This window comes from Pinus tabuliformis, chromosome 9, assembly GCF_031772625.1.
Source record: "Pinus tabuliformis cultivar Carrire ecotype Pingquan chromosome 9, CPIR1, whole genome shotgun sequence".
In the NCBI taxonomy this organism is placed as follows: domain Eukaryota; kingdom Viridiplantae; phylum Streptophyta; class Pinopsida; order Pinales; family Pinaceae; genus Pinus; species Pinus tabuliformis.
In genome coordinates, this window is record NC_142307.1 from 1,816,527,564 (window position 1) to 1,816,541,778 (window position 14,215).

The following is a 14,215-nucleotide window of genomic DNA, read 5'->3' on the forward strand; positions in this document are numbered from 1 at the left end:
GTTTACCCATTTTGAGGAACCGCTGTGAAGAGTGATTTCACTTAGCCATCCTTGTGACACTGCCGTGATTGGAGAATTCCAACCTGTACCTGGAATCTGCTGCTATCCCTGTTCATCACTCGTTCCTCAAAAGACGAGTCTTCTTTGAGCTCTTTTCACTGACTCGTAAAATATGAAAAATTTGCCGAGTTTTGGCCTTCCAGCTCGTTAAAGCGACCGGAAAGCTATCCCTCCTCTAGATTTTAATCTTTTTGGACCTGAGGGATTATTGCACAAAAAGATCGAGCGCTTGTTTTGTTCGGCTCGTTAAAGCGATCGAAAACTCATCCCTTCTGTATTGTTTTATACTTTTTCGGACTTAAGGGATTAAGTGACGAAAAAGGAATTTTGGAGTTAACTTTTCGTACCTTTTCAGACTCTCTAAAAATGAAAAGGACCGAGTTTTCTTTGTCGTTAGACTCGTTAAAATGATTAAATAGCGAAAAACTTGTCTTTAGACGAGAACGAGTTTTCCTATCGCTAGGCTCGTTAAAACATAGCGATGGGCTTGCCCGAAGGGCAGGTTATAGAACAAGCATATGTTATCCTCCTCAAGCTTGACAAAAATAAAGAGGTACTGGTCAGCAATGACTGGGGAAAAATTGGGAGAACCTCACAGCATTAATGGTAGCAAGTCGCTCTTGAACATGACACTTTGTCCTCCGTAGCACATCGGGTTGGGTTGTTTCATTCACCGGTCGCATAACCATGGTCCTCGCCACACCATCCATAGTTGGGGTAATGCTACCAATCCATCACATCAGTGTCGTTATATGTTCAAGAGATGTGGTTCTGTAAAGAGTCAACCGTGTTCCGCCCACTGCCATACATTATCCTTCATCCATTTCATGACCGCCACCCTGAATCATACATCACAGTTTGTTTTCACCTCATCACAATCACTAGCTCCGTTCCGTGTCACTGATGTGGGATTCATTAAGGCCCTCCTTTGACAGATCGCTCCTTGTCGACATCAGCTCATTATCCAAGGAGTTGATCTAGGAACAACCCCTTCAGTACTTTGAAGCTTGCATGCCTCAATGGCAAGTTTCTCACTTCCGGCGACAGGTATACATCAATGACCTTCGACCAGAAGATTTTGCATGGTGGTCAACGCCAAGTCCTTTATTCCCACCATGCAGATTGTACTACCGTACCTTGAGGGTCATCATCCTTATCGGTGATTCCTCTCGCGCTTGTTAACGGTTTACATCATTGACCGGTAATCAAGCGATGTCTTTCCATGTTCGACTTCAAGAAATTCTCACATGGATCGACTTGTACATCGAGTGAAGATCGGAAGAGATTGAAGACCCCGGATCTAGTTTCATCCATCCGGGCTGCGATATATATTCAGGACATAAAGACATTTGATATGTACATCATTACAGCAGATGATCATCCTTCTCAAAGGATGATAATTTCGGCAGAGAAATATCAGTCTACCGCAGACGATCGTCTGTTCTATGTACCAAAATGTATTTATAAAGCTGAGCATGGGAATGCCCGCCTCAGCTAGATCATGAAAAAATGTATGAAAAATAATGTATTGTATTGTATCTTATTACAGGACACTTCTCAGCAGATTGAATGAACTTCGGATCCTCTCAATAAAAAATTTCACCCGATAAACGACCTCATACTTTAGGGGGCATCTGTTATAGACAATTTTGTGCCTTACAGCAATAAGCATGAATTGTCGATAATCCAAGGGATCCAAAGTTCCCTAAACATGATGTTCCTACCCCTAGAGGAACAAGGTCATCAAACCAACAGCTCTCAGATCAGTTCTCCACCTGAAAACACTCAAAAACAAGCAATCCTGAAATCAAAGCAGGTGCTCCACTAGGCTTCTGCGCTGAAACACAACTGCTCCATGGTGTACCTGCGTTGCAAAGCAGGTAGAACAAAGCCCACCTGCGTTGAGAGAGTTTGGACATGTGGCACACTGAGTCATTGCTCTGGAATCTTCCAAAAATGACACTTGGATCAGGGATTTCGCCTTGTGATGAGTCAGAGGCTTTGTTTCTCCAAGTGGAAGCAAGGTTCACCAAGTGGACTCAAGAACTGAAGATCAACTAAAGATTAACTGAAGAGAGAGAGGACACAAGGCAGCTACACATCAGTTGCAAGCTGACTCATCCTTTCTCAATTCATCTATATATTGAGCTCTCTCCCATGAGCTCAGGAGGCTGGAATTTTGTGCAAAGTAATGATATGTTGTTGGTTTCATCATTGAGTTATTGGGTGATTGTTTGAGAGAGGTGAAGAAGAGCAATTCTTTCTGCTGGGAGGTGTTGCTGGGTTGGAGCCTGCAATGGTTGTAATACTCTCAGAACCTTTATTTCTTCATTAATAAAAGCTATTGAGGTTCTTCTATATGCTCTTGTTTCAATTATATATTGTGATGATTGCATGTTTGGTTTACACTAATCCATGAACCAGTTATGATTGCATGCCTCTTGTAGTTTCCTTCTTTGTTATTGTGCAGGATCTCATGTAGCTGGGCGAGCAGAAGGACATAGAGCTAGGAGCAAGCGGCCAAAGAGGAGAGTTTGGATTCGACATTAAGCGCAAGGCAACGGTTAGTGCTTCCTCCATTCTCTTTTGCTTTCATAAAGAAGTAAACTTTCAGTAGTTTGTTTTACAGTTGTTGCTAAGGAACTGTCACCCTTAGAGTGGGTTAGGGTCATCCGAGTCGGATACTTTTCCCTACAACAAAATTTACTTTCAGTTACAGTTTTTGCTCAGACCTTATATTTAAAATTTTGATACAACTATGTTTTTGGACTTTATGAAACACATCTTTTATTGTAAGGGTTGTTTTTCCTCGTTTTTTCGAGGAGACCCACTTAATGATGGTTTTGGCAGCCCTCTTGTAGGAGGGGAGTTTATGATACATAGCTGGACAGTTAAAAGCAGCTGTTATATTATGTTTACAGCTGGCTATTTTTTGAGATCAGATGGTCATTACCGCAGATAGGACGTTTTCACTAATTGCATGAGCAGTCAAAGTAGCAATAGAAATGCTCACAACATATGCAATGTAAAATAAAAAGTTCGCTTTTTCTTCGAAAAAAATAAATAAATAAAAATAAAAAAAATAGTCATAATTCAAAGATTGAGATTTATTTTTAAAGTAGTTATGAGTTTTTTACCTTTTTAATTAAATTGATTAATTAAAAAAAATCACCTTAACAAGTGTCATATAAAATTTATTATGCTTTTTTGGGTATGTGATATTAATAAGCTATGATTCCCTGATGGGGGTGTACAAGTGGGAGTTTCAGTATCTTCGGGATAGGCACTAGAATGACACCTGGTTTATAATGATGAAGTAATGGCTAAAGGTAGTTAATGTGGTTGCAGTTGAAATGTGTGCCATTAAATGTATTAAAGATTGCTCGGAAGAAGGAATGTTTGTTGGTGGTGGTGTGGCGGGTATGATGGTGAGGTAACTACCTCATCCTTTGGCTTTATTTGCTCCTTATGTTTGAGATGGTGGGTGGACTATAGCTATTTAGCAATCTTGGTTAGCGATGGAATTACTACAACACATAATCTTTGTTTGGTGAGATATTCATTGCTAACCTGTGTGAATCATTTTATTCTTTGTTTATTGGGGAGGATAGTTTGGTTTTGGTGAATTGTCGTCACAATTGTTTTCTATGCTCTTTTACTGTGTTCATTTATGTTTGTATGGCCTTATTGTCTATATTGTAACAGTAATACTTTTATGTGTTTTTTCAATTCATGGTGATGGATTTCATTGTCCCGGTGCCTTAGCTTGGTGGTCTTGTCTTGGTGCCTTATTTCAGTGGTATGTGGCATTAATTATGTGAAGTCTCTCTAGTGGAAGGTTGAGTTTGTATTATGGATGCGTAGTGAGTTTGTAAACCTTTTGGGTTCAGGCCCTGTCAAGTGATTTATTGTGGACGACCTCCTCGTTTTTAGGTCTCGTCATCAATGTATCCCTCTTTATCCCTCGGTATATTTCATTGGACATTGTTCATCTTCAAGTTGTTGTCATTACCTCTCCTCTCTGGTGTTTATGGCGCCTTGCCAATGAATGCCCGGTCGTCGAGGGGGTGGCTTTTTTGTTGGGAAGAAAAGGTCACACCCTTTGTCTTATGACTCTATTTCCTTTACTTTTGACTTAGTTCCTTTGGAGGTCCATCAAGAAATTTTATATCTAGAAGATGTGGAGAGTGGTGATTGCCCTTATGCTTTAGACTCTAAACTGGCTGGTGTTAAAGCGAAGTGGTTTACAAACCTTGATTGTTCTTGTAAGCGAAGGTTGAGTTTTTTAAGTTCCCTGGCTTTGAATCATCAAACTTATACTTTCTTTTGTCTTCTGTTAAAGGAAAATGATATGGAGACTTACAACATTTTCTCCTCTATGGAGGACATCAAGCACATGGTAAGAAATATTCAGTTTTGTTTAAACAATGTGGATTCTCATCTGGCAAAGGTGGAGTTTTTTTCTGGTTAATGATTCAAGTTTTGGTGACCTTACAGATCCCCCTATCATAGTGGACACACTCTTGTTTTATTTTCATCATACCATGAATCATCTAAAGCAGACAAGTGAAGGTATCTGTTTGTTTTCAGTTACACGTTTTATGGCTTAGATTTTGAATATATGTAGTTATGGTCCTGACCCTGTAGACGATTTTGGATATCTACAATTTTGGTATTGTCTATAAGCGTATGGTGTTGGAAGACATAACTCTCTAGTCCTAGGATGCTAGTCACTTTGGTGGCATTATATTTCACTACTATTGCTGCACCTATAGCATGTTATTGTGTCTATTTCTCTCTGCAATTTATTTGGCACTGTTGCTTATGACTACTATTTATTTGGAATTAGGTTGATGTTGTCGCTCTGTATTTTTTTATGAGCTTCATGCATTGGCAAGACAATTATGTAATTTCGATGTTAGCTTATGACAATGATGCTTCCCTCTGGTGCTCACGGTGTTGTGTAGTGATTTCAAAGTTGTGTTTCTTTCTATAGTTCTATCCAACTTCTGGCTTGTGCATTTGATGTATTCTCTGATGTATACCTTTTTTTGATAATGGAATTTATTGCTATTTATCATGAAATAAGTATGGTTGTCAAAATTTACCACCCATTTAATCTATATGATTAAACTAATTATGTTGATAGGCGTTTACTTTGTTGGCTTTGGGTGGGCAAACATTGTTCACCTAACCAATTAGAATGCTTAGATTTTGCCCTTCTGGCCAATAAAATCGTGACATGTATTTGCCATTCCATCTTGCCATATGTTAAACTACATTTCTGCATAAGGACCACCTACACCATCTGGCCATACTCCTCTCCCTTCCGCATTTACTTCTCTTGCAAACTGGCAAGGAAAGGTTTCAGTATACTAGGCCGATGGGAGTAAATATGTTCGAACGGAGACTTGCAACTTGGAACCTTAATGAGCATTCCGTGAAATTAATGTTCCCTGCAACTTCGTATTGACGACCATCCCCTGAAATTAATGTTACCTGCACCTTGTAGCTTAACGAGCATTCCCTGAAATGAATGTTGCTTTGGCAGAAGTTTGGGGCACAAGTACGAAATTTCAGGAATTATTGGCGAAATTTGAAGCCAAGACCTACAGTTTGCTATAAATCACATGCCATCCCAAAATGGAGGGAAATAAGTTCTTACAGACCTTTAATTTTCCTGCAGAATACATGTGTCTCTATCACACCAACATGGAGCTATCACACCAACATGGAGGAAAATAAGGTCTTAAAGACTATTACATCCAAGCAAAGTCTTATCACACACCATCCCAACATGGAGAGAAAGAAACTCTTATAATGTAATCCGCTGCAGCTTGCAAATAGTTTATGACCTAGCCAGTTGATAGGAAGAAGCCTTGCAGTGTTGGAGTTCAAGTTTCACAACATCGACCCGACTGCTTTCTTTCTTGCTTTCTGAAAATACAAGGTACCTTCTGTCTCTTTCAATGCCGATCTTTCTATTGCTCTGTTTCGATTCACCCTACTCGATTAAAATTTCACACCTGTTTTACCCAATAACTTCAGTGTTTTTTTGTTTCACCGTGATTATGGTACATTTAAGCTGATGTTAAAGGGCCTTCTTTTATACATACTTCTAGGAAAAAGACAAGGCTTAGACACCAAAGCCTCTATAGACCATTTGTTTTGATTGCAACCTCTCTTTCACACATAAATATTTTAGCAGAACCCAAGACTTCTGAAGAATAATTGCCTTGTCTGCAATGCCTATCAGTTTCTCCAAGTAATGGTCCACGCGCCTACAAGTATTTGAAAAGCCTAACTCTTCTTAAGATTCATCCATTTGTTTGAGAAGGGTGTCAGTTTCTTCATTAGGACTGACATTATCTTCCATCATAACTTTTGCTATTCTGGAAGGAACTTTATCAACACGAAGATATGTGCGAAGCGAAGAGTTGTAAACTTTTGTGCTCACAAATTTCACCCCTCTCAAAGTCTTCAAAAATTCCTCTACACTTTTAGCATCACCTTGCTTCTCAAAATGTCTTAAAATTTCAAACACATTTTCAGACTTTGGCTGCCAATGATTTTTTCCAACTGATAGAGATCTTGTCATTGCCTCCATAGCCTTGTGAACTTGTTCACTTTGTATATAGGCCTTGACAAGGCTTTCCCAGGTAATGGAATTTGGTTTGCCTTCATTCTTCATAATATGTTGAAGGAAGACTTCTACTTTTTGCAAATACCCTTGTCTGGTATAAGCACCAAGGAGGACATTGGATACTCTGATATCATCAAACGATTTCACAGATAACCATTTTTTAACAAAAGCCTCAGCTCCCTCAAGATCCCCCACCCTTACCAATGAAGAAACCAAACATATATAGCTTTTGTTTGTTGACATAGGAAATGCCAATTCATAATATTGCCAGATTTTGTATACTTCATCTTTATTCCCTAGCCTACCATACAAACTAATTAGGTGATCATAAGCAACCAAATTCAACTTTGGACACATCTGAAACCCCTAACTGAGATGAGGCCAGGAAGTTTTAAAAAAAAAATCTACCAGTTGTTTTTCCAAACCCTGACGAGATGAGCCCGAAAATATACACAACCCCAACCAAAGAAAAAAACAATGTATTACAGAAAGTGTGGAGAAGCAAGGTCAAGAATGAGAATCTACAAGACCAAAGGCTAAAAATCTCTTGTGCCGAAGAAAAAAACCCTCACATGTTTTGCTCCTGCAAAGCCCCTCCTCCTTACTTACCTCCAAAGAAACCTTCTTCTCACACACTGCACATTTATTACTCATACAACTCTTGCAGACTATGAGAAAAGACTTCTAGTGCTCTTCCATCCATGTAAATGCACTCTGTTGTTCATCACTATTGTGATTATTTTCATCCACAATCGATAAAATTCGTTAGCATTTAGTCGCCCCTCCTCTTTTACCTTCAACAAAAATGTTTCTGAGTAGCAAAGGAATGAAAAGTCGAAAGAGTGTAAAGGTCATTAATTGTGTGTTTCAGTGGCGATTTGCATCCATCCCACGTTGATGAGAGCACTCAAACTGAAATTCATATTGTGACATGGTACTAGATGTCATGTTTGTTGTTGCATAGATAGCTAACATGTATTTATGAAAACACTTGGAAGCAATTGCTTGACTTCATTTACAACCACTTAAGTCTAATATGTGTCGATGGTAGAGAAAGGTCGCGTCAAATTCATGTTTCTAATGTTTTATTTTGTATAAAACGCATTTTTTCCTAATTCTGTTGAACTTGATAATTGTGTTTTTTTTTTTCCAAATCTTCAAATTTTATAAGCATGTTTAATTTTTGTTTTCAATTCTTGCTTAGTTTGAAATAACATTTAATTTTTTTCCAACACAAAGATATGTGCGAAGCAAAGAGTTGTAAACTTTTGTGCTCACAAATTTCACCCCTCTCAGATTCTTCAAAAATTCCTCTGCACTTTTAACATCACCTTTCTTCTCAAAATGTCTTAAAATTTCGAACACATTTTTAGACTTTCATTGCCAATGATTTTGTCCAATTGATAGAGATATTGTCAATGCCTCCATAGCCTTGTGAACTTGTTCACTCTGTATATAGGACTCGACAAGGCTTTCCCACGTAATGGCATTTGGTTTACCTCCATTCTTCATAATATGTTGAAGGAAGACTTCTACTTTTTGCAAATACCCTTGTCTTGTATAAGCACCAAGGAGGACATTGGATACTATGATATCATCAAACGATTTCACAAATAACCATCTTTTAACAAAAGCCTCAGCTCCCTCAAGATCCCCCACCCTTACCAATGAAGAAACCAAGCATATATAGCTTTTGTTTGTTGACATAGGAAATGTGAATTCATAAGATTGATCTATTATGTATACTTCATCTTTATTCCCTAGACTACCATACAAACTAATTAGGTGATCATAAGAAACTCTATACTTTCATTTTGTCTTAACCTCCACTTCTATCATTTTCTTCCCCAATGTTTTCAAAGTAGATTCTGCTTTGTCAAGGACTTGGGCCTTTATATAAATGTTTCCTACAATGTTGTCAATATTCCAAATCTGGATCTATATTATCATCAAGATCCAGTTCAATCAACACCCCTTCCACTCGATCCATGTGTGACAAAGCCGCATAACTTTTCATCCAAATGCTATAAGAATATGCATCCAATGAGATGCATTTTTTCTTCATTCCTTGGATCGCCAGAGGCACCTTCTCAAAATTCCTCCATTTGATCATTGAAGATCTGGGAATGTTACAACCACTTCATATTGATAGCGACAGATTTTTCTGATGGGAGCATGTGTGCTGCTACCTTACAAACCCTAACTGTACATTTGGAGATTCAAAACTAGAACACTTACTCTGAAACATGACCAGCAAATCCTCTAGAAAGGCTCTCTCAACATAACACTCTTTGTTGTACTATGAAAATATCTCCAAACTTTGCAGATAATTTGTGTAGTACCCCAGACTGGAGATGTAAGTTTCCCACAAACTTTCCAACAATAGCGACAATCATGCTAAAATCACGTCTCAAAAGTATTCCAACAATGTTTTTCTAGGCACAAGGATATTGCGTGGAGACTAGAGAGCCCAAGTGTTTGTCACAATATACACAATATTAGCCTTAGTGAATACTGGAAGTTCATGCTTCTCATGTCATGACATGTCTCCCAATTGTTAAATACAATAACCTTGATGAACAACATATTACTGGTGTCTGATCTGTGGGCGTAAATAGAAATCTGATTCACTTGTGTATATTCTTTGCACTTTTGTTCCATATTGACAAATGAATATTTTGAAATGGATTATTCATAGTGTTCATGCCTGAAAGAGTTCGCGCTGATAAACAAACATACCGGAATGTTCTCTGAACACCATATCCATCTAAAATCCATATGTATCATGTTGTAGATCATATCTTGTGTTAAAAATCACAAGAGTTACTCTCATGACATATCAAAGATAATGTTCCTATTTAAAGTCAATGTCACAATAATATTTTAAAATATAATTAAGTCTAAATCTTAAACTACTAATAATAATTGTGCTACCAATTTCACCCTATAGTTAGAAATAGAGCACAAGAGGAATTAGACGTTAACTCTGACCTATTACCTGACAGCTAGAAACAAAGCACAAGAATAATTAGAGGTTAACTCTGATCTATTACCTTACAGCTAGAAACAGAGCACAAGAGGAATTAGAGTTAAGGTTAACTCTGACCTATTGAAGGAATCAGAGTGGCCCAGTGAAAGCGAGGATTGAAGACCTAGAATTGATCAGACTGCCTATAAATCTAAAGCAAGATTTGAAGAGCCATGGGAGAGGATTTATTAAAATCCTACAACAAATTATTTCCAGCAGTCATTATAGGTAACAAAATTCTTGCAAGGATACAAATTTATCATAGAAGTAGAGAGTTCGAGATAGTTGTCAAGGGTTGAAAAAATCCCTCATTTGGCATCATGTACTCTGGGTTTAGAAGTAGAGAGTTCGAGATAACTGTAAAGGATTGAAACATATTGATATTTGTCTTTCATAAAATTAATATTGTAATTATTTTAAAAAATAAATATTTGGGGTATTGATTTATGATATACTTTAAAATAGTATAGCAAGATATACAATGTTTTAAGACATCATCGTTGACTGCATGATCTTGTATGGAATAAGCAATAAGGATGACATTGGATACTATGATATCATCAAATGATTTCACAGATAACCATTTTCTAACATAACCTTCAGCTCCCTCAAGATCCCCCATCCTTACCAATGAAGAAACCAAGCATATATAGCTTATGTTTGTTGGCATAGGAAATGCCAATTCATAAGATTGCCAAATTCTGTATATTTTCTCTTTATTCCCTACACTACCATACAAATTTTGTTTTCAACTACTTCTCCATACTAATGCGATATGTTTTAAACCATTGATACAGGAACTTGTTTCTTGTCGCCTTACTGGTGCAACTGGAGATAACTCCTTTACTCATGCTTGATACTTTGTTGTTATTTCACATTCTCACCTCAGATTTTAGTGATTCAAAAGCATTTTTCTTTTCAGTGATAGTTGCTACAACTAGCATTACGTACCATCCCCCTTTCTTACTTTCTTAGGCTATATTGCAACAAAAATTGATTCTCTTCACTTATTTTTTCAAATCTTTCCTTAATGAAATTTGCATTTCATTTATCCATACCATTTTTTTTCCTACATTCATATGCATATTGTTCAAACCTTCTACAATAATGACATTGGACATTCCATCTTTGGAGACTCCCTCAATGTTATAAACTGGGTTAACGGAAAAAGTTCTTGCAAAAACCAATTATTGAAACCCATGCTAGAAGAAATACAGGTATTAAAGTCATATTTTAACTCTTTCTCCATATGCCATATCTACAAGGACAGCAACGATGACGCGGATAAGCTTTCTAAGGAAGGTTTGCAGCAAGCTTTGGGAGGGTGGAAAATAGTGGAAGATTGTCAAGGACAGATCGTTCCATCAGATGTGCCGCCTTATACATAATTCTTCAGCTGATGCTTTTGTTTTTCGTTTATTATCTCTTATATATATGCTTAGACTATTTCACACAGACTTCTCTTATACAAAAACTCGGATCCATATCTATTTTTTTGTGGGCTGTTTTCCTCTCTGTTGAGGAGGCCCAAAGACTGAAATGAATGCTTGTATTATTGTTTTTTGATCTGTCTCTGAAAGACGAGGCCATCTCTGGGTCATAGCTGTTTAGCCACAGCTGTTTTATACTGCAAAACTGCTCTGATTTCTGTGTTCATAAAGACAGAAAGGAGACTTTTTTGTGTTTGAATGCTTGGTCTAGCAAGCAGTTCTTACGGAAATGCTCAGCATATGCAATGTAACTTTTTATTCTCTTAATAAAAAGTTCGCTTTTTCTTCGGAAAAAAAAATAAAAATGACATTGGACATTCCATTTGTCATACCTCTGAGAAAATCTCCCAAGTGACTTGCCACTATGTCTTCCTCTTCCATGTGATTCTAAAAGGCTAATCTGTCCTCCTTCATCACTCTACTATTTAAAAAGGTCCTCACATCTTGTTGTTAGCTTGATAGTTAGCACAATTTGTTGGACAAGGAATCCTTTTGTTCCCCTTTGCATACAACTGAGCCCTCTTCATATTTTTCTTTTATAACTTCACTTCTTTTGGAGGAACAATTTGCTGCTACTTTGCAAATGATTCATGGTATTTTACAAATGTTGCAATTAGAGGCATTACTTGGCCAAATTGGTTTAGTCATTTTCCTTGTCATATTTAAATACCACTTACCTAACACAAATATGTTTTGACCTGGCAGGATATCTTGTGTTGTTCCCTGCCGAGAGGTACAGATCTTTGGCTTTTCCTCTTTATTGCATTGCTTTTTTACATGTTGACAGGTATGCATGTACACTTTTCCTATCCTTAGGAAATTAGTTTAACATTGATTTTCCCCTATTGTGGAAGTTTTTCCTTTATGGTTGTTATCTCTTATTATGTTACAGTATTTATGGTTTCTATCTAACTAATGTTACATGTTGTCTGAAAACACATCTTATTCCCTTCTTTGTACCCTCTATTTTCCTTCTCACTTTTTTTATTCCCAGAATGCCACATGCTCTTTTATTTTTAATATAGTCAGAAATTTTCTCTCGCATAAAACAACCTAGCCTATATTTTCTTTTTACTACTATTATTTTCCTACATCCATAGATCCATGTCATTTAAAAAGTTGCAAGGATGCTTGAATAGGGAACAAAATTGTAATTGCCATAAGTCCAGAAAGACACTTTACTTTACACACAAAAACCATAATCAAAAGAATGCTTCCTACTTTGCCTTGCTACTACCAAACCTCTTTGTTTGAACAAGCCCTCAATGTTTGCTAGGTATCTCGTTCAAATTGTGTACCCCTTCCTCTCTTCCTTCCAAAACTGTCCTTCACCCAACAAATAAAAAAATCATGGTGGGTGTTGTTTTCTTCTTGCTTTGCTTTTTTACCCATGAAACATTTAACTTTGCCACATGAAAATTGCACAAATTATAAGGAAAATAGTCTAGATATCTATTTGTTTCTTGTAGCACACTTGTTCTTGCCTATTTTTCCTTCCCCCTCATGTTTTTTTATCTTCCACACTTTTCCCTTCAATTTCTATTGTTGCTTCATCTCTTTTAAGATAAACTCTTTAACCTTTTCCTTTCTTTTTACTACACAAATTGTTTTTCACTTTTGTACACTTACAATTGATATTTGCTTGCAACACCTTTCTTTCGACAACAAAGTCATATCACCATGGAACCAACCTTGACTACCAATGCACTTTCATTGTTGTTCGCTGGCTCTACCGAGATGCAACCAATCCTCCAAGTCATTTCTATAAAAAAAATATGCCCTTCTAGGACGTCAACCCCTCACTACCGTGTCTCCCTTTCTGATGGTGTTCACACCCATGCAGTATTGCTTCCTTCTTCAAATGATGATCCAGATTTAAACAAGGACACAACAAATTAAAGAGATAACCATAAATACAGAGATACAACATAATTAATACTTCATTTCATTAATGTAAAATACTGAAATATGCTTACAAATAGAAATGAAAATAAACTAGCTTAGGCGATGGTAGCTTATCTCTGAGGAGAGATGTGGTGGCTACATGCCTCTGAACTGTCTTAAAATGAGGTTTTAAGGCCTATTTATTGTTGAGAAACAATGGAGAACCCTAAACATCCAAAACCTTAACCCTAGGAAATGAAGTGCCAAACTATGGGCCCCTTTTTGGGTAAATTGGTCCATCAACTTCACGAGGTCGTAACTTTGGCATACGATCTCCATTTGACGTGCACAATACCTCGTTAGAAAGATCTGTCTGAGGAATAAAACTTTGGGAAGAGAAACATTAGCCTATGCACCCATGTTGCTCCCATTTTTCCTAAAGAATGTTGTTTAGGGCCTCAAAACAGCTCTAGAAGTTTAGGACCCGAAAAACTGCGAAAAATAGTAAATTGTGCTACAAATAAGGAAACTGAAAACCTGAAAGAAACAATGGTGGGGGTCCAACTGGAATTGGTGAGTGGCCACCAATATCCACCTGGACCATTCTTCCCCCCTTAGGAAGAAATGGTCCCCATTGCGTTGACTTCCTCCATGAGATGAGGAAACTTTTGCTGAACTTGGTCCCTGGCGAGCCACTTGCCCTGGTGAAGGAGTTGGCCTGCTTTGACAACTTGATATAGTTGGATCTTCTGCTGGCGAGTGTGCTTGATCTGTGTGTCCATGATTCAATCAGTTGTAGCATGTTCCATGCAATTCGGATTTAACTCTGTTGGCGTGAGTTGTTCTGCAATGTCAGATGTGTCTAGTAATGGTGGAAAGTATGGCCGAAGGCGGTCCACATTGAACACTGGGTGCAGGCCAAGGAATGGGGGAATGTTGAGCTCAAATGCATTGTCTCCCACAGCCTTGGTAATGGTGTAAGGACCATATCGGAGCGGTATGAGTTTCTGATAGGCTCCGGTAAGGCATTCCTTTTGCAAATGCAACCAGACTTTGTCGCCCACCTGAAACTTGTGTGGCACCTGATGTTGATCATGTCGCTTCTTATAC

The 14,215-nt window shown here is 37.7% G+C and overlaps 1 pseudogene; it reads right to left on the reverse strand.

Annotated features, from left to right (window-relative positions):
* Positions 1-6,370: 6,370 nt before the first annotated feature.
* LOC149156042 (large ribosomal subunit protein mL101 (rPPR4)-like) lies at positions 6,371-8,816 on the reverse strand (annotated as a pseudogene).
* Between the last annotated feature and the right edge of the window lie 5,399 nt (positions 8,817-14,215).